General features: G+C 30.2%; 1 protein-coding gene across 11 annotated transcripts in view; it reads right to left on the reverse strand.

Moving 5' to 3' along the window:
* Positions 1–23,479, reverse strand: part of LOC126914695 (protein scalloped) — a 333,396-nt gene that overhangs the window by 258,700 nt on the left and 51,217 nt on the right. For 2 of the 11 annotated variants that reach the window (XM_050718994.1, XM_050718991.1), the window contains exon 2: positions 6,952–7,019. The exons of the other annotated variants lie outside the window; for them this stretch is intronic. The gene's annotated coding sequence lies outside the window, so the exon portion shown is untranslated. The remainder of the gene's footprint in view (positions 1–6,951; positions 7,020–23,479) is intronic. 11 annotated transcript variants of the gene reach the window in all.

The following is a 23,479-nucleotide window of genomic DNA, read 5'->3' on the forward strand; positions in this document are numbered from 1 at the left end:
CTATCAGTTATGACTAAATAAAGTTATAATTGAACGATACCACACTGTAAAAAAATACTAAAATGCATTATGAATTTTTAATTTCACGTTCAAGTCGTCTTAATTATCTTTAGTCATCTTATTCATCTTTCTATCTTAGTCATCTTTAATGTTTTTAATTTTAACGATATTTTTTTATATTTTTAATATATACTTTTAATTTGATGTTTTGTATAAACGATATGTGAAATCGTTAAACAAAATCATTACTGCAGAATATAATTGACCACCTAAATAATTTTTAAACTTCTTTTGTTTTTCAAGTAGTGAATATTAGTCCTCGTTACTTGGGAAAATACACGGTGGACAGCGTAAGGTTGGTTTGTGCGGGCGCGGTGGACATCCTATAAGTTGGCTTGTCCAGTGCGGTAAGAAGCGTATAGCTTGCTGTAGCGCGCGCGGTTGTCTAAGTGTCAAGAAACGTTAAAAATAAAAAAAGTTTCGCCTTAGAATTAGTATCTAGATACATTGTCTCAGCGATATCTAACATTGGATCATGTTAAACTACTCGACCGCGGCGGGCCGTCGAACTTCGTGGTGCGTTGAGAGTTACCTCTCCCCTCCTTGCCGTAGTGCGAATGACGACGGTGCAAAAGGTTATTTTTCTACAATTATCGAATATTTCCCTACTAAAAATTATATAAAATTTATTATAGTCGGGTTTAATTAATTAGTACATAATAAATGTAATAGTAAATGCATTAATTACTTTTGTAACTATAAATACAAGTACTTTCTGCAGCTGTGAATATAAAAAGAATGTAATTTTATCATGGCTATAGAAGTTCTCTATGATAAGCGTAGAAATACTTTCGTGAGCGACTACATGCCAAACGATCTATCTTTTCTGTTTTAATTTTCTCTATCCTGCCACAATAATCCCCCGGCGCTGCTTATACATTACTTTGAGAGAAGATCTGGGCACGCAACTCCGGAGAGTGACGATCTTGTTCTAAAATAGAAATTTCAATATTTTTTATTAAATGCATTTACAATATGGTCCTCGATCGTTAATTTAATTAAAAATTTGGAGAAATACAACATTTGTCATAATATGATGTAAAAGATAAGAATATAATATAAAAATATAAAACATCCAGATATAGACTATCAACGAATCAATCGTGAAATTTTCCATCGGCAATCGGCGACTAAATTTGGTACGCGCTGTGTCCACGTCTGCATATCAACAGACGCACCGCGATGCAAATTTGCAACTCGTTGCGCAACCACGTTGGACGGTCGTAAAAATACAGTCAGACTATATGGATCGATGTGTAATCGATGAATCTAATAATGGCCGGGCACGATTATTCAAGATCGACGCCGGTGCACGCGCAAACCGATCGCAAAATCAACGCCGGCTGGGAAAGATATTTTCCCCTGGCTGGGTTTGGTTGAAGTTGGTTGGTGAACTGTTCGCAGTGGTAGGCGGCGAGCGTGGGTCTATCCGCCGCGATTTAAATATTTAACTCTGCTTAAACGTCAGCGAGCCAGCGCAACGCTGGCATTACTCGCGTGAGCAATAATTCCCGTCCGCGAGTAAACTCGCTTGGGAAAATCGAGCGACCGCGTGAACCATCCTCCCATCTACTTGTAACTGGCTGGCGGGAACGCGCTGGGAAAATTTCATTTTGTATGTTTGTTGCAAATAAAGTAATAAAGGAAAAAACAAAAAGAAGAGAAAATGGAGAAAATGTTCATTATTTGGATTTATGTATATGATCCGGCTTTTTGACAGTAAACAGAAAATTTGATTTATTATTCTTTTTCCCCTCATTTAGTATAATTCATACTATTGGCATTAAAAGATTATACAATTGCTATGTATATATGAGGTACTGTACTATGGAATAACATATAATTCATTAAATATCTATTACAGTTGAGAACAGAAAATGAATATAAAATATTCACTCTGTCGATGATCGTGCACTACTTGGATTTGATGAAATTGATGATGCACCACATGTGTCTTAGAATGAAATCGTTATCAATTAGTAGTTAAGAAACTAAAAAAATGTAACTATGTGAAAGGTAATAGCATAATGATATAATGATGAGATATATAAAAATTCAAATTTCAGATTATTCTCACAAGAGAAAAATATTTTCATTGTAGTAGGTTCCAATATACATGCATACACTGGACGCACACATCCAGGCAAATATTTGAAATCATTTTCCCAATCGTAATAATATCCCAATCATTAATAATATTCTTTAATTTAATGAAATCGGCCATATGTATTTAGATCAACAAAGTCGGCTATATTAAATAACAAAATCCTAAGCTGATATTTCTGAAAATTAGTGAGTTCAATGAAATGTATGATCTATAGTGTGTAATCTCACATATCCAAATCTTTATTATCCAAATATTCTAACATAATATTATTAATAAGAGAACGAGATGTTTTATGTAGTTGTTATAATGCTTGTATAAAAGAGAATTGTAATTTAACGTCTGCCTTAGGAAAGATTGGTCATTATCATTATTATAAGGGTCTAATATTTTATAGCAATAATGTAAAGAGCCAAACAAAATGTATTTGTATCCCTATGTAGTCATATTACTCATAAAAAAGATAATATTGTTGAATTGATAGAGTAATACATAATGTAGTTTAAAAAGTAATAGATGTAAAAATACATATATCTCCATGTGTTGAAATCAACCCCAATGGAAATATCGAAACACACATTATAAATATGATTTTTTAAAGTATTCCCCTCTTATATTGAAACTGTAATGTTACTTTAAAGTCGAAACAATTAAATAATCTAAGTACTTAATTTTTAAACAGTTATACTTCTCGATAAGGGTAACTGCATCATTTTAATAGAAAATTGAAACTGTTACTGCTAAACAAACAATTTTGAATGAAGGGGACTGAATTAAATGCTTTGTAGAATAAATTAGATATTAATTTATTACAGAGATTTTTAATAATTTTACTGAATTATCCACAATTTGAAACATTCCTTCCAATGTATATGCAATTACAATATTAATTTTTCATTACAATATTATCTTATTAAATGAGTACTATTAAAATGTTTCAAATTCTTAGTATTAAATATTCCCTTAATATTCACAATTTTTTGCACATTTTCATACAATAATCTTTACTTAACAATTTCTGCCTTAATTTTTTTCCTCTAATATTTCTTATATAAAATTCCCCAACATTTGATAAAGAAGAAATAAATATTCTGCATTCTTCAAATATTCCAAGTTGAAATTCAATATAGAATTAGAAATGATTTTATGTCCAGATAAAATAATTGAAGAAAATATAGAATTAAACTTTACAAACATTATCTAACGGAAGAAAGCTAGCAATTGTCACAACGTATAATTCATCTACCCACAATTACTTGAGATTAAATGGATTGTTCTCTTGAGATATGAATTATTTCCTCTATCAAAGTGCCTCTTGGAAAGATCATATAAAATCTAGTTCGAATTTTAATATTGTTCAAAACCCCTTCACGAAAATAAGCTCTTTCAAAACAAAGACTTTCAATATATATTTATGTATAACATGCCAAAAAATTGGAATTACTTTCCCAACTGTACCAATATTGCACTACCTAATGTTATCGCTAATTTTATTATTAGTCTGAAAGTAATGCCAAAGACATTAATGATATTAGGTTATTCCAAAAGTTTCTTTCATTTTATAAGGAAATAATACATGCAAAACATTTCTTGTTTTATATTATTTTATTCCAATAGAACAAAATGGATCATACATAATTCAATACAATAATATAAAACAACAAATATTGTGCATCTATTATTTCCTTCTAAAACGAAAGAAACTTCTGGGACAATCTAATATAATAATTTCCCTTAATTCGATAGATCTTGCGACAAAAAGTTTTTGGTGATAACAAACACCTAAGCTGATTCCTTTTTCAATTCTTAGATGTTGTAAAACATCTAGTGTAAAACATACACTGTGTAAACACACACAAACTGTTGTGAATTTTGTGTGTTTTACTGTTGTAAAACGTACAAATTTTCATATATTCTTAGTATATAAAAGATATGTAAAATATGCATCAGTATAGACCTGGATATATGTATAATATAAAATATCTTTGTTCACTAAAAAGAAAGAAAGAAAAATATTAATAGTTAATATAATTTTTTATGATCTTCTACAAAAAGTTTCAATTCAAAAATCTTTATGATAAAAAATATTTTTGCTTACTAAGCAAAGAGACAAAATTATTTAGCATTTTTCAAATGTGTATTGATGATTTACTAACCGAGCAAAGTCGGCTTAAGGCTAATATGTATTTAGAATGTAGGCGTTGCTATTAAAATTTGTAAAATTGCCAATAGCTTACGTGACAGCTAAGCTTCTTCGAATCGATAACTGCCTTGAAACGTTCTGTCCTTTAAGCTATTTTAAATAAACAATTCTATATCTGTAGCCCATTTCCTGCTAAATATCTTTTCTTCCTAAATATATTACGTATTGAAAAGTATCAAAATAGCCCAATATAAATACATTCAAACTTCGAGCAATACTCATGCTACACTCATATACATGATATATATTGCTGGAAAAAGAATCGTTGAACCATTTCAATAGATTGTTAAGAAATTTAGTAACTTAAGACAAACATGTATTCTTTAATAATTATTCATTTGTTAATTTTCATAAATTTCATAATTGATCATTCACATTATAATTCATTATTCTTAAACATCAGTATGATATAAATAAGTAATTATTTAGTATTACAAGTAAGTAACTATTTATAGCGAAGCATAAGATTTCAGTTATTATAAAACAGATAACAACATTGATTCTATGACTGCTTTTTAGTCGATATAAAATAACAAATTATTTATAAGATACGAAAATCGATATAGGAACTATAAGCAGAACAGAAATTTCAGTTTCTTATAACAGTTTCAGTCTCTTCTAGCCCTACAAAATATAAGAAATATATATTTAAAACTTATATTACTACAAGAAATTAGAAGAACAATTTTGTATAACGGAATTAACAGACTAAATTCAAAATTTTCTATCTTCTGAACTCCTCTGGAACCAAATTCCTTTTACGTATCTGGACTACTTCGTTAACCATCAGGAGACAGATTAGAGAGGTGGAGAGGACCGACCGGAAACGAGATAATCGAAATTGTATGCGCGCCAAGAAGTCGGGCCAGGACGACCGACTTTGCGTAGAAAGCAAAATGCGCTCGAATCACCACGCATCCGGGCTCGAACCACTTGCCAAAGTCCCCACCATTGTGGAAACTTCATTCATGGTTCGCCTCCTGCAGGTGCGCGCGCTTATTAAGTCACTACCAACGGACGTAACGCGTAAAAATTAAATATCAGCCTCTGATGCTTGTTTCTCTACCAATCTCCTAAAATTATTATTGAAATACGCGTCAATTTTCAGGATTATGTGTCTTCTGATTGTGTTTTGGAATGTATTTGTGAAATTGGATCCATTGATCTCCTATTGATTTTCACCCACAGTCAATTACAAAAGTTTACATACGATATAAAATGTCTTAGCAAAAACATTAGATCTATGAATTTTGATGATATATCAAAACACATATTGTTAAAATGTAATACAATTTATTCACTCTCAGCTTTGTTAAAAAAAAAAAAAGAAATAGAAAAATATAAAATACAATGTAACAAAAATTATATAAACCTATTATATCTACATGTAATGATAAAATTAGATTTAATATTATATTAATATGTTATAGATCTTCCGTACATAAGCACTGATAACATTTGTCGTTTCTCATGCAATTTTATCCTGAGATTTTTGTAAGTCAAACGTTTGAATTTTCTAAATTCCTTTTAGAAATACGTCGATCATAATTTTATCCATATGTACTGTGTATAAATAATTGTTTGACAAAGTCTTTAGTTTCTTTGATAAGTCAGATATACAAAATTAGATAGATGTACATAGGCTTTTGTAACTGACTGTATTTGAACTACTTAGACGCTTATAATAATTAGAGATTTCAAGATCAGATTCCGTACGTTTAAATTAGTACGAGTATTGCTTTACATGAAGGATTTATTGCTTTAAATAGTGAATTGAAAGAAATACAACATGTAGGAAATTGAAGAAAAGGAAATTAGTATTCTACGTAATAGGCTACTTGGTAATAAAATTTTAGATTTGAGTAGAGAAATAATCATCTTTCATTATAACATAATTGTAACATAATTGTAAAATGTGCACTTTTTTCATTACGAAATCTTACGAATTTTGTAATATATTATGTTACGTTGAACTATATTCTATTTATATCTTAAACAACTTCTAGATTTGGTTTTCTCATATATAATAAATACTTCAAAGAATGAAAATGCCTCCAAGATATTGCAGTTTTTTTATAAATTTTGCGAGATCCTTCCCCCTTTTTGGCTAAATCTTAATTTTCTCTATATCTCCTATATCGCAAAATCTATGAATCTACGCACTATAAAAGATTTCCTTCCACCATATTTCTTTTATTCTATATTGGACGTAGAGATACATATAAAGGTAGAGAGCGTGAGCGAGCTGACAAAGCGATAGAGGAACAGAAAGAGAACTCTGCATAGAAGCTTCTTGTGTTTTTGTCTAATAACGCATGCACATTCGTCTAATAGATATGTAGGTGTAACTCCCATCAACGAGCGGTGTCAGTGTGCATGCCTGATTAGACAAGGACAGAAAACGTCTCTATGCAGTGTTCTCTTTCTATTCCTATATGACATCCACTTACACCGTCTTACGTGGTAGTATATGACTCGCGTACTCTATCTTTACATCTCTATAGTACTAAGACGACAGGAAATCTAAAGATTTTTCTAGCAATAATAAAGATACTCTATTAGAAGAGGCTTAGCGTATAATTACCTCATTTAACGTAATACCCGTAATAATTACCAGTTCCAAGATATTCGTCTTGAAAGAGTATCATTTATCTGAAATAAATAATTCATTATTTAATAAATTTAAGATAAATGATATCTGTATTTAGCGCTTTCTTTTAATGTATATGTAAATATCCTTTTCCTTTTTTATATATACCTGTAGGTAATATAAAACAATACTTTCTCTCTCTAATTACCCATAAATAATAGTTACAGTTACTATCTGTTTCACTAGGCTGCGGCAAGTTTAATTAACTCATTCTAGCTAATAATAATCTTACGCCTGCAATTTTTGAGCAGGAAAATGATTAAAACAGTAAAGTAACTACTTCTAGTATGAATATATAAAATTATTTAAATACTACTATAAGAATAAATAGGCTTCTATATAATGTACGAGATATATATAGATAGGACTCAAACTATAATACGTTTCTATCATTGTACACTGATATATTGAAAATAGTGGTACAAACCGAAGAGTGATGGTTCTTGCGCAAATGTAATTCAGAAATATAAAATGACGATTTTTAATACGAGGCGTCTTTCCCGAGAACATCGGATTTGGAATTTCTCTAATTGTAAATATAATATGTGTACATATTATACTATTCTCTGATTGGATAAACAACAGGACATTATTCTATACGTGAAAATAAATTGAAAATGTAGAACAAAATTATTTCATTTAAAGATTCATTTTCGAGAAACGGAATATGTAGATTTCTAAGTTTCTAAATTTATAATTATATAATTACATTTCTTTTATTTTATATTATTAAAATATATTACTTTAACGATACACATTTTTTAAAAATTATTACGAATGAGAAGGCTTTCGCAAAGGACCTTGTAATGGATTCAAATTAAAAATTATCGCAACTAATTGAATCAAGTCATATTTTTCATTGAAATGAATTTATTCGTTATTTGGATTTTCAATATTAACAATAAAATACTAGTAACCAGACTACAAATGTTTAATCAAATTCATATTGTTATGCGCGTGAAATTGAGAGATAGGTTCTAAATAATGATTTGTTTCAATTATTACATATTATAGCGTGTACGTTATTTTTCATATTTTATATATTTTTGCATTTTTCTTAGAATTATTTTGTGTCCTACTTTTTCACATTGTTACATTTTATTCAAATACACTATTGAATTCCTCAAAACACCCTACTATAGTGTATTAGAGAGATTAATACAAATTAATACGACTCTGCATATTTTATTAAGGATTCAAATGTAACTTTAAAAGAATGTCAAAAATTGAGAGTTTCAATTGCTTTCCTATTTAATACTTTTCAAGAAGTATTTTTTATTAACCAATTTACTTCTGATTCTTATCGATTATCACACTCAAGGATTAACAAAATATGGTTTTTGTTATATTTATATATGTACTTATGTGTTAGTATCGTGTCACCCCATTCGTTATAGCATCAATATACAAAAGCATTATGCTAACTATATAAAAAGATTCAGTACTTAAAGAAAGAATTTCCATTTCGAGAAACAATCCACAAACATAGAAAAGTCGTAAATCACTAATGAAAGTTATTGTACTTAGTAGTACTTACTTTATTATTTATTGTACTTAGTAGTAGTAGTACTTACTTTAAAGTTATTGCACTTGTAGTTATTGTATTGTATTGTACTTGTAATTATTAGTACCAATTCTCGTGCAGATACATATATTTACAAACAAAACTGGGCAAATACCACCAAAACAGAGATTTACTTTATCCTTTAAATACTACATATACTTTTACACATTATGGTAATTTCTTCACAAATGTATAATTATTAATACTGTGTTTCATAAGTTTAAGCGATTTAAGAAATGCTTTTCGACTCGAAAAACAATCCACTTGCATTGAAACAGCTGAAGAAAATTCATCTACATGCCTAATTCTCCCTCCCTTAACCTAACTCTAAAACCAAAACGCCAAGGATAGCGAAATAGAAAAGTAGAAAACAGAGAAGAGACTGCTCGATCCAAACCTAACATTCCCAAAACGTTCTTCAGGATGCATTAAAGCCTCAGAGGGAAGATCACGAGAGAGTTCGTCGAGGAAATCCGAAAAAGCACGAGAAAGAGAGATAGACAACTCAGAGGCGTGCTTCGACTGCGAGTACTTTCTTCGCGTGAAACTGCACAAACCTCTCGCTCGAAACGAACACTCGACTATTTTAACCGTGAAATAACTCAGTCGAGGGTTCAGCCAGGAGGGTTCCGAGTGGAAAAGAGAAAAAGAGAACGAACGAAAGAGGAAAGAGGGAAGAGGGAAGAGGAGAAGAGCGACTGTGGCATGATATGTAGGTCCTAAAGATAGAGCACCCGAAACAACCATAAACCTTTTTATTCCAGTTGCCCTGTCCGACGATGCTTTCTCTTGTACACGATTCGCTCCTCCTCTCCTCCACGTGTAATGTTACTTTTTATCGCGGAAAGAAGATTTTTCCGAAGATTACGCTGCCGCCCTGAGAGGAACACGGTTTTTAATTTGCTGGATGGTACCAACTCGCTTGATTTCGTGATAAGGTCCTAATCCGGAAATGTATAGTCGATCTTTTTTTCCCTTTTTACTGTTTCTTATTTCATTTTTTTACTGTTCCCTTGTCTTTCCTCTTCATTTTTCATCCATTTTTACTGTTCTATTTTTCTCCTTTTATAGGGTTGAGGTGATTGTCTTAACACGTTAATTGAACTATTTTTTTTATCAAAGCAATGAAAACTAACTATCAAATAATATCTTCAGGTTATAAATAAACACAGTAACTTATGTTAGATTACTAAAAATTTTATTTTGCATTTTACATTATCCACGAGAAAGATTGGCAATTAAATTAGATTAAATTAAAAATTTCAAAATTAAGCAATTTAACCTTAAATAGTTATAGTTCACAATGGCATAACAGTTTATGAATAATTCAGGGGGAACTTTTAAGACAGACTTGTAAAAATTTGTGAGACATCTTTCATAGATGCAACATATTTTTAATAAACTATGAATAGGTTTAAGAACGTATTAATAAATGTTCTATTAAATGTTGGACCAATTTAGAACAGACAAATTTCAGTGAAAATGGATTCTCTGCACAAAATATAGGTAAAATTCAATGGAAAATTTAAAGCTTCTAATGCACCTTGATGATTGATTTGCAAATATCGTTCCAAATGTAGGTAATAGATAATAAATGGCATTTCGTAAACCGTAAATCGTAAGAAAGGTAGAGAATTAATAGATATTAAAGACAGAATTAAAATTACATTTCATGAATATAGTTAGCATTTGTTATATTTGTAACATTATTTGCAGCACAAATGTAATTAACATTTTAAAAGATTTAGTGTATAATTATAAAACAAATTGTATGTGTTGAATAACTTTTTGTTATTGGAGGAAGATAGGGTAAGCGATTGCTTTCATGATATTTGACATTATGTACTTTTTATATTAATTAGTGCATAGAAGTCAAATATTTAGGGTGTAGTAAATCTTATTGAGGTCTTAAAACCTAAAATATTCTTTTTTAGAAGAAATAGCATATTATTTAAATAAAAGCAATCAGAGGTAATAAAATTAATTTGAAACGTTTTCCTCTACTCTACGTAATTAACGAGTTATAATAAAAAAATATTTGTAAAATAAATTTATGTGGAACTATGTTGCCACAAAAGTTTCTTCCGTTTTATAAATCCATTATATTTGTTTCAATAGAACAAAACAAAAAATGTTGTGCATCTATTATTTCCTTATAGAACGAAAAAATCTGTTGGGATAATCTAAACTATATGTATGCATATAGCAGGACGTAAAAATGAAATGAAATTTAATTAGTCCGAGATTCCAGATATTTTAACTTCAAATTTACCTTTACTGTTTACAACATCATAATATTATTAGAATAAGAATTACGTTATGGTGTTAACTTCAATTTTAATTTAAAGCGCAATTTTCAACGTTCAACTTCTTATTGTAATATGAAACCATGTATCAAAATTCAATTAAAAGTAACACAGAATACACAGATTATATGAAAACGCTTAAAAAATGTCTTTTGAAAACAGGATACATACATCGTATTACGTGTAAAATGACTAACAGAGAAGAATATAATTTCAAAGAAGAATTCAAGTACATAAGAACAGAAAATAAAAGCCATTAGTAAAAGCTCGCAAAAATTATCAGATAAAAATCTAAACCCACGTAACTTATTGTTATATACTGTCTTAGAGAAACAGGCATCATAAAATTTTAACTCTGATAAATTACCTATTTTTACGTTAAAATTGTTATATTCTGTATTTGCATTATAAATATACTACCTATGTCATATCCGAAGAGGTTAATGAAAGAGTGACACAGATACATTTTTCCCGAAAGTAAAAAATATAGTTGGAATAGGAGAAAATATATCAAATTATACTAAATATTCGAAATATATGGATTATAATATTTGTATTTAATTAAGTATTTAATGTTTTAAATAGTTTAATATTAAGCTTTCTTAGTATCTTAAACTAATATTTTTAATATTTTGAAAATGTAACACCTGGGTAAACTTACTTTGTTAGTAATAGCTAGACTGCAAATGTTTGTACTCATTAAGTATACAAATATATAAGTAAAGAACATACAAAATATGTCAGCAATATTTTTAATAAAAGTCTAGATTTTATCTAGACATTATCTAGATATTATCTGCGATACAATATTTAGCAAAAAATATTTAACCATACTTTTACAGTTATTCTGGTATGTATAGTTTGTGTTATGATAAATTACGATATTTATTGCAAACGTATCTTTAGAACAAAAATTAGTGTACAGCGTAAATAACTATAACATATAATGAATGTTAAATATGATCCCCCTGAGTATTGAGGTTTATTAATTTAATGGATAATTGGCTGTTTGAATAATGATCTTTGCGAAATACACACTTTCACTAAATATCTTATTATTTTCAGATTGTCTTCAAATTTGACCAGAACATATAATCATGACAGATGTGTCTCATAACAATGTTAACAAAATTTTAAGAAATTAAAAATTTGAATTTTTCATCTAGCAGATAATAGCTTTCCATACTAAATGTTCAAATATTTTCGTAAACCCGTATACGTGTAACAATAGTAACAATTTAACTGGGAGTACTTATGCAAATTCATATTTTTATAAACATAATTTCAAAAATGGATCTTAACTAGAGAATTGGTTTATCAACCGTAAATTCTAACGTATATTATGCTTTCAATATTTTACATATTTTTCCGTTGTGTTTCGTAAATTCATAAAAATCTACAGTCTAGTAATAATAATTGTCTTATTGTTACTTTATCAGCAATAACACAACGTCTTTACATCAAAAATATCAAGTTAAATAGAAAGTATTCAATTCCACTGAAATGAGACTCATGATGACTACACAGAAAACTCATTTGCGAAAAGAAAATCCTTTGAGACGTTTCTGACCATTCGAAAGCGACCGTTCGAAAATAACGCCATTGAAATTACTCCATCGTTAAATTATCAGTACTACGGAACAACGATGAATGTTATCATCATTCGCATCTTCCAGAGATAGACGATCGTTTTTGCCCAGTTTTCCCTTCTACTTTGGGATTTCGCTGAGCCGACTTAATGCGTTTCGCGTGAATCAGCTGATTTTTCAGCAGACTATGATTTACGAAGCAATCGACCGTTCGAAAATTGATCAAACACGGCTCGAATCCCCTATCGGTCGTTTGAGATCCTATCGAACGATGCCGATCATGTTCTTTAAACTTTCCTTTGCTGAGGGTGAAAATTCCCCTTGCAAAAACTACCATCGAAACCTTCAGCTCATGGAAACATTGGAGACTTTTTTTCTCTTCTGATAGTTTTAATTCATGATGGCTTGAAGTTAGAAGAGATTATAGTAAAACAAGTCGTAAAGCTCAATAAGATATTAATTACTGGTATAGTATAAGTATAGTATAATAAGATATTAATTACGGATATAAGTATAGGCAAAATCATATTCTTATAAGTATGATTAAAATAAATACCCTACCCTACCCTATAATATATAGTAATCCTACTCTAGGTAGAAAATCTTTAGCCATTAAATATTACCTACAACAGTATGTTTGTTTCTTTTTTAAATAATGTTCCGTTTGCGAGATTCTTACACTGTTTTGATACTTAACAGGTTAAGGTAGAATATAATGGTAGTTTCTCTGACTGACGTTACACGGGTGCGGCTACATGAGACCAAACGTCACCGAACGTTTAACGAGCGACAACTGTTCGCAGGTAAACGGTGTCATTAAGAAAGCAAGACGATTAACCTTTTCAAGAACGGCGCTGCTCGAGCGAGCATCAACGAAAAAGGAGGGAAATGATACTCGCTTGGTTGACCTATAATTAAATCGCTTCGACCAGCGACAATCTCGTTGTAACGAATATGCACCACAAATGTCGAATAGAATTTTCATGATAATAGCTGTTGTATTGATGTAAATGGACATTTCAAGTTAACAAATGTATTAAATAAGTATATACACTCCTGTCCAAAAGTTTCGGCACCTTTTTTGAACGAAACAACATTTTTTGGTAATTTTTTTAAGGAATATTATAAATTTAGATTGTAAACTTTCACGATGATTATTAAATGACATATTTGTGATTCTTTGGGCACCGATCGAGTTGTTAATGATACGTTGCGCTTTGAAACTGTTTTAGGTCTGTCGTTTTTTCAGGAGTGAAACTGAGCTGCACCGTTTACACCAAGACGGAACGAAACGCAGTGTACTATTAAAAATACGATCGAAATTCGGAGAACTGCAAATATGTCAAATATTGAAATTATAACTCATTTTTAAATATGACTGCATAGTTACAATTTCAAAATTAATTACTGTTTCAATACTATAAAAACATAACATCTTATGAACAAAATATTTATTTACATAAAGTAGTCTTTTATTTTGAACCCCAATATGCCCCAAACTTATTTTAGGAATATGATAAAATTAGAAAAATGTCTGCAAAATTGTCAATACATAACTAAGCTCATTAATTTCAAAATAACACAAGTCCATTTTTCGATACTATGCGAATTATCGGTATAACTATCCTCAATTTGTTATTTGATCTATCTACCAATCTATTATCGAAAATAATATAAAATTCTCATCCCTTAGCTACTATTTTCTAACACAATGACATACATATTGTAGGTTCACGAAATTAATTCAAGGGAAAAGCCAATTCTAATATTCAACATGTAAAACAGGTTTACAATAATGAGATACCTCTAAAAACTGCAAAATATCAAGACACGAAGTAGTTGCCCATACCTTAAAAATTTTATACCAAAATATACCAAACACACTGAAAACCTACAAACAGTGATTAAGTTTGACACACATTTTTTTTATTAAATATCATATTTGGAATAAACTAGTTGAAAGCATCATAATAAATTATTCAATTATTTTCAAAACAGTATAAGTTTTCGGTTTTGCGAATCTTTTTACCCTGCAATATTATGTTTTAACTAGTATTTCTGGGTTATAAGTAGCCACGATAATTTGAGTTAAGTTTGGATTAGGTTACTTAAAACTCTAAAATAAATTTTATACTTTGTATTTCCTAAAAATTATTTTATATTTTAGATGACAAATATCATCGACAATAGATATCAGTGATATTTAAAAATAAATCTGACCTATTATTAATAAATATAACCTAAACTATTATAAATATTGATATTAATAACTAACTAAAAGTTAAAAATCCAAGGTACCAATTAAGAGTTGAAGATAAAATTAAGTGAACTAAGGAACTATACACAAAAAAAATTGACGTTCTTTAAATATCGATTGGCAAACTTTTGCTTTTTCAGATGGCTCCGATTCCGATTACTAATTTTATTACTTGATTTTTCTAGAGACTCGAACAAATTCGAGAGTTATTACAAATGCGGAAAATATAACACAGAAAATAGTCGATAGGTATGTTTGTTTAAACGACTCTCGTTCTCTCCCCTTCGAGCATTCACGGTACGTAAAGTCCGGAAATCACGAATAAATTGTTATTAGCTTAAGCGGTAGAACGATACTTTATTGCTGACTAGTTTATCGTTTCGAGGGTTGCAATTTTTTAAGCTGTTTACGCGGGTCATTGGACTTTCATGTAAATTGATAGAAGTGTTTTAATTGCCTTGGAGTATGATAACTCTGTGATATAACGATCGAACTACGGGAAAATTGTCTCTACTGCAATAAAATTCTGATATACTATGTAATTTAAGGTAATTTACTGTGTGATTTCTTTCAACAAAAAGATTAGTATATCGACATGATTACTGTCATAAAGAGACTTCTTGGTTCATTTTAGGAGCTGTTGAACTAAGTTGAGCTGTTCTAAGTATTTTAAAAAAATTTTAATGATATATAAATTATGCGGTATACCAACTTCTAATATGAAATTTGCAACACTATGTAGAAGTAATTCGAAGTAAAGTGACTTTGAAATTTTTATCTAAAAAAAAAAGAAAAATTAAAATTCTAAGATATTTTTCTCATAACAATTAAAATTAGACATTAATTGTTTTGCATAATTCTTAACTATCAAATATTTTTCAACTCGTTCAATTCCATTCCTATATTTTCAACACATTCATTGTTCATTAAAATGATTAAGATGAAGGTACAGAAAAACATAAAAAGTAGTCTTGTGTACCTATATATGTAATTTATTTATTAGTTTATATGTACCTCTCATATATATTTTGATATATACATTTCAAGTATTACAAGTATATGACTGATGCTATTAATGTTCAAGAGAATATAAAATACATTAATATTTATTATTATGATTTAATCCCATTGGAAAACATATCTTTCATATAAACTTGCTTGACGATATACTGAATTTTGAAATTGTCTTTTTATAAAATATGATACAATTTTTGTTATTATGTTCTTCACTTATGACTTTCATATTCACCTCATTGTCCTCATCATAGTCCCAAAACCTGAGAACTATCCTGTTTTTGTGACCAAGTTTTCTGGACAGAGATAGAAAAAAAAAACAATATCATATATAAGCAACGCCCTACAACGACTTAAATTTAAGTTACAATTGTAAACCTAAAAAATGTAATTGCGAGACAAATATTGCGTGGCTATGCCGTACCGTCACGTATCGGTATTTTTGCTTGAACCACCTCCACAACCAAATTCATTGTTTATTATGGAAAACACACACATGTAATACACAAATACTGGTCAATAAACGCTATAGAAAAAAAAGTCCCAAAACCTGAAACATCTATGACAATGGGCGAAAACTTGCCTTAGAAAGAAAGCACCTTTTATTAGTGATGGATTCAAGAAGTACTGGAAAGAAGTACCACGGGGCAGCACAGGAGTAAGGAAAGTAAGCGTTGCTCTTCATCGCTCACCACCACGCATTACTGTATTCTTTTATTCGTATATCCTGACATTTGCGGCCAATACACGTTCTTATCTTTATGATTGTTTTGGGTTTATCAGAAATAACTAATGTAACCGGCATCCCTTCCACGGGACTTCTCTTCATCTTCATAGATATTATACATCACAAAAAAGTACGAACATTGAATGATAGCTTTGAATCCCCTATAAATATTAAAAGAAAAAAAGAAGTGGTAATTTTACGTAGACTCGAATTTAATTGCAACAAATTCAATCCCTCTACGAATATTTTGGCAAAAGCAAAAAACATTGCCAAATAGAGTCGATTACATTGAATGATAGCTTTGAATCCCCTATAAATATTAAAAGAAAAAAAGAAGTGGTAATTTTACGTAGACTCGAATTTAATTGCAACAAATTCAATCCCTCTACGAATATTTTGGCAAAAGCAAAAAACATTGCCAAATAGAGTCGATTACTGCTTGAACAAGTTCGAAACTTTACCAGCACTTTGCCAGAAATGCTCGTTCCGTTCAAAATCATTTTTCTCAACCATCGTTCTTAGATAGTTACAAGTGCAAATTTTGAAATAAAATATGGGAATCTTGTTTATCGTTTATAATTCTATAGAATTTTTCTATTGTAAGAAATCAATGAAACGGTAACGCCTTTCTGACTCTCGTGATTCAATTGTTACTTGCAAAGGATTTGATTCGTTAAAATATCAGAATTATAAGTAGATTTTCAGAACTTTCCGAGTACTCGTTCTGAGGTTCGAAACCAGCTCATGAAGATCGAATACTATACAAACACGATGATATTATATCTTGTAATTAGTATTCGAACCCTATGAAGCGAATCCTGGTTATTACGAATTTATAAATACATATTGATCTTAGTCCCATCACTATTCAGAACGAGAGAAATCCATAAAAATCGACGAAAACTGATCTCGGAAAAGAAAACTCTCTTTGCTCGATATACAGCAAAATGAAAAGGATAAGGCGGAGAAAAACGAGGTGGTACGAAGCAGTAACGTAAACGCGGACGAGTGACACGTGCCCGAAGAGTCATTATTCCATCAGCATGCCGGTTCGTCGACGAGTAGAGACGCACACGTGTTTACGTGTCATTACGCGCAAGTGCAGGCGGATGACGCGAAACGAAAGTCATAAGTCTGAAGTGGGAAATGGCCACGAAGAAACACGATGTGGCGAAAGCGATTGAGCGTTCTTCGCATTGAACGACCGGCCGGTGAAACAAAGATCTCCGTCTATTTACTCGCTGTAAAATTTGTGGACGCTTAACGACGCGTAAGTACGTCATCGCCGACATCCCTATACCCGTGAAATTTATCGAAAATTTAAAGTGATCGCAATTAATCATGCAATGGTTTCATTTAAATGTACGTATTTCATGTACCGCTATGATTCTATTTATGTGTTTTGTGATTGTAATGGTGTATATTTTGGATATGGATGTATAGCTATGAAATGTATTGATATTGACGTTGAATCATACTATGCGACAAAAAGATAACATATCTCAAAAATTTGATGTATGTACTATGTAGTAAATACATATACATATATATTTTCGGTGCACAGTATATTATCATAAAAAATAGAGAGAAAGGGACCTATTATGTATTTAGAACACCACGTGAGTTTAATAAAAAATAAATAAATAAATAAATAAATATATATATATATATAATAGAGATATATAAAATAAAAAATATATAGAATGTATCTAACATATTTAATAATAAATAAAGAACGATAATATTCTATGTAGATATAATTAAAATATCTAATTATGATATAATATCATTCTCTGTGAATTATACATTTATATAACAATATATAACTTCACATAAAAATATATACAGGCAGAAAGTGAAAATAGACAATAACAGACATAAAGAATAGGCAGCGTAGGTTAAGAAGAAACAGTTCATTGTAACGATGTATCCGCAGTATGTATCTTATTTTAACCGCAACCATATAACAAATGGAAATTACACTCATCAAGAGTACACTTATCGCAAGTATACTCATTAATCGTGTATGGTCACGGTCATTATAATTACAGTGTCATAAACTCATCACATTACACGATCGTGATTATGGTAGTAAAAAGTCATGCAGTTCCGACGTATCTTTCGTTCACGTCTTCATTTTCCTACAATTACTAGTAAGAAATTTATCATTAATTACCATATATTATCATATTAAATGGATACTCAACAGTCACAATCAGACACTTGATATTATCACTTTGACTTACGTTTATACTATTCATCTATAGCGAAAAATATTGCAGATCGAAGTTCAATCGTTTCTAACGGGAAACATTTTGATATTATTATAAGTTTTTTATATGGATGCATAGAGGAAATATTAAGATAAAATTCTCTTTTTTTCAATGGGATCACACATCTTTTATTTTATTACTCAATATAATAACTTTGTCATTCTTTATAGAAGAAAGATTACTTAATCCCAAACTAATGGTCACCTTTATGGTTCCAGATTAATAACTTTTTGATATATATCAAGGTATTTACATATATCAAAAAGTTATTAATTTCAAACCATAAGGGTGACCACTAGTTTTGAAAACTTTTGTCGCAAGTCTTAATTCATGACATACGTATTTTATTAAACCGCCAATGGGTATCGAAAATAACACAATATTAAATTAAAATATCTCTTAAACTAATGATATTTTCTACATAAATGGGATAATACTTTTGTAAGAAAAAATGATTGCGAGAGTGATATAGTAACAAAATACGATTCCACTTATAAATTCCGCACTCTTGCTAAATAATATATGCTTTACCTTCTTTGCAATTTCTTTCATGGATCTAATCATAGATACTTATGTCCTCTTATAACACAATCGAAAAAGTAAGAATATTTTAAAACGAAACATATTCATATATCGATAAATGCCTGTTACGTTTATAATTCACTTCAAATTTGCTTCATTTCCAAAAGGAATATAGTAACAAAACCAAATATAGTAACTAAACATGACTATAGATTTTCAAGTAGAAGAAAGGAACCCGCGCTGGACAGCCAGTTACGCAGAGTGCATGCAAGAAGATGCAATCCCGGCACATCTCGCATCTGTCGTAGAGTATCCCCCACCTAAGAGAACTCCCTCCTTTCAAATATCGTTTCTTTCAACGTGGTAGAAACAGGTACAGCCGGAAAGCGGGCCGCACTCGGAAGCTGCTGCATTAACCCATTAGGTCCTGATATCTTATTACATGATCCCCCAAAAATCTGGTACATTTTAAAGCTTTGATCGTTTACATCGTACGTTGCCAATTTATTGTACCCTAATTTTTTTTACAACATACATTTTTTCAATTTTTTTCAATAAAAATTCATACCACTTTTTATATTTCTGTAAATAATTTGTTCATCTAATGAGACAAAATAGTTTTTCACAAATATTACGCTCACAAGTTTTGTGGATCACAAGTTTGGAATTCTTATGTATTTTGTACAACTAGTTATTATAGTTATTCATAATATAAGCAATTTTATTGAATTGAAGGATATTATTAATGTTATTTGTAATGCACATTACTAATTAATAATTTAATAAGCGAGTAATCCAACAGAGGTGCAAGTCGAAAAGTGATTCTATTTAGATAATTGGCTGATAGTTATTGAAATAGTAGAATGGAAATATTTCTTGTATGCAAATTTTTGTATATAATATTATATAATTATATTATCATATTATTTTTTATCATTATTTCACTTTTACATATTAATTTTGTTTTAATTTCTTAACTACTTGTCGATAATAATTTCATTTTAAGATACATGTGGCATCATCTGTTTTATCTAATGCAAATACATAAAAAGTGCAAGACCATAAAAGAGTTAATTCTTTATTTTCATTTTCTATTCTTAATTATAATACATATTTAATAAATTATATGTTACTCCATAATATATTATCTTATAGATTCATTTTCGTTTTCATTTTCTCAATACAAATTCATACCAACTTCTATCTTTTTGTTTTTGGGATTATATGTATATATGTTTTGTTGCTTCGTAGGTATATATTTACAAAAAATTGTTCATTTATCATCTATTTCTAAATAGCTTTCTTTTCAACTATGTCATATTGGAATACTCCATTTTGCACACAAAGTATATAAACCGTAAGATGAAAATCAGAAAACTAAGAAAAACAGAACTCTAATTCTGTTGAAATAAAAAATATCTATTTAATACATTATCGTTAGTAATCTATAAACGTCAGAATAAAAAATACGGAATATTCCATGATACGATATTAAAAATATGAATTAATGGAGAAAGAAGAGGAGGAGAGTGGCAGAGGAACTGCCGCTTCGCAACATGACCTCGACGACTCTCGATGTCAATTTCTCGTTACATTACCTCCCCTTTCTAGGCTACGCACACCAAAGGTCACTGTGCTCCATCTAGTTTCTCTTTGAAAGATGAAAGATGAAAGAACCTAGTACCAGGTTTTGCTGGAATTTCTCCTCGAATCGAAGCCAACCGCCAATTAACTCGACAGGCTTGTTCTAATTGGCAGATTTAATTCGATATCATTTTTGAACGATTGTACAGTGACTACATACGGTCTCAGTGTTTATTATCGAATCAGTTTCGTTTATTTTTAGATTTAGATTAACGTATTTTTATATCTAAATCTAATTACTTTATCTAGCTTTATTTATTTTTAGACTTAATTTGTTTATTCTTTTTAGTTTTACTTATTCTTAGAGTTAGATTTGTTTACTTTTGAATATTTTTTTATCATTTCTTATTGTTTTCAATCAGCTGTTAAACAACTCGTTTAAAAAGTTTTTTTACATAATGTCTTTCATGAAACTTGATAAGATGGAGAATGTATGGAAGATACCACTCGCTAAAAATCAAAATAATACGAAATATTCAATAGTTTAAGAATTAAAAATAATGATTGTTAATACAGTAGAAAGTCCAAGATTTAATAAAAAAAGGTTTTGAATAGTAGAAAAAGGAGAATTTTTTATATGGCACTGATTCACCCTTCAATAGCAATATTAATTCATTGTTTGCATAGATGTTGTAATAGTATCGTATATAGTATATTTTACATTTAAAAAAAAAGGATAATAGTTTTAACGATGGTAATAATATACCAGCTGAGAACGGGATAATTTTATACTATTGGTCAGCAGTGTATCTAAGCATACACAAGCCAAATAAATATTCTAAGTTAATTTTCTAGAACAAAAACATCGTATGAAAAAAATTGTATTCCCATCTTTGTCTTATTTGTTATGTAGAATCACAATATACAAAGTGAATTTTTTATCATATTTTACTTGCTTATTTGACTATTCATGTAGTTCGTATAGTATAATATATTTATATAATTTGGGTATTTTAACAGTTTAAATACTACTATAAAAGGAAACCTTTTTTTTAGTACTGAAAGTCCTGAGTAACACAACAAAATTTTGCCCTTTTATTTCGTTTTACTCAAACGTCCACCATTCCAAACACTTCCTCTTGGAAACAAAACCGCCTCTGCCTCAGAAAACCTTCCAACAGACATCAAACTATCTAACCATCCGCGAGAAGGGGCAATTTAGGAATTAATTCGACGAGCAATCTCCACGAATAGCACTACTTCCGATAACTCCCGGGCAATTTCTTTTTCCCGCTTTGAAAGGCTAGCAGAAGGTTCCATGATGAAGAAAAGAAGAAGAAGGTTGATGCATTTTGAGAGGAACGAAGAAAGAAAAGAAAGGGATGATGAGAAGATCAGACGAGTCGGTCCCTCTCTTTGTCTCTTTCTCTCTTCGTCTTGGCTCATTTCATCTGCTCGCCATCCTTTGTTCCCACGCCTCTTCTTGGACCGTCTTCTTCTTCTTCTTCTTCTTCTTCTTCTTCTTCTTCTTCTTCTTCTTCTTCTTCTTCTACTACTACTACTACTACTACTGCTACTACTACTACTACTACTACTACTACTACTACTACTACTACTACTACTACTACTACTACTACTACTACTACTACTACTGCTACTGCTACTGCTACTGCTACTACTACTACTACTACTACCACTACTACTACTACTACTTCTTCTTCTTCTTCTACCACCGATCTTGTCCGTCGTTCGTTCGTGATTCACCGTTACACACAAAGGGAAACTTAACCGAAGCCTTGGCCAGTTGGAGAAGACGAAGAAAAAAGGAAGTATAAAAGAAAGAAAATCACCGTGGAAGTTTGGAGGCGAGACGAGAAGGTTGTTGCAGGTTCAGGTGGATGTGAGATTGTGAAAGTCGCAGGTAAAAATGAGCGAGTTTACTAGGGAAAAAATTTTCTTTCGCGCCTCGTTTCCTTCCTGATTCGTTCGGTGTTAGTGAGGGAACCGGTATGAGAAACCGGACGAACGCGCCGCGGGAAACATCGTGGCGTATGAATATTGGAAAAGTAACGGGACGCGGGAGGCGAAAGCTTGGACGCTTGCGTCTCAACCTCGTCGCGGTCCACGTCTTGACTTTGAAACTAGTGTTCTTCTTTCAAAAGTTAACCCTTTAAACTACGGAAAACTAAATTCTTTGATGAAAATACTATGGGTAAATATATAATAATAATATAATCAAAAATATGAAATATAGTAAAAAACATATTTTTATAATCTTCTAATGGCATAACAAATTTCTATCTAGGTTTTGTTTTTCTACTCATGTTCGTTATATCATGTTCATGTAAATTAACAAAATAATTTTTTAATTAATCTTTTGAAGCCATATTAGTCTTAAAACCTTAGGTAGAATAATCTTCTATAAAGCTTCTGCTTATGCATTAGAATTTGAAATCGAAAATTAAGTATGCATGTGTTCCAGTTTCATTAAAGAAATTACAAAAATAATTTCTTAATGAATTTCTTCTTTTCTTATTGAATAAAAAAAAACTAATTGAAATTTGAAATATAACGTAAAAATGATAGAAATTTGAGACATAATAATTGAAAATATGTCTAACAAGGA

The sequence above is a fragment of the Bombus affinis genome, chromosome 3, assembly GCF_024516045.1.
Source record: "Bombus affinis isolate iyBomAffi1 chromosome 3, iyBomAffi1.2, whole genome shotgun sequence".
Classification (NCBI taxonomy): domain Eukaryota; kingdom Metazoa; phylum Arthropoda; class Insecta; order Hymenoptera; family Apidae; genus Bombus; species Bombus affinis.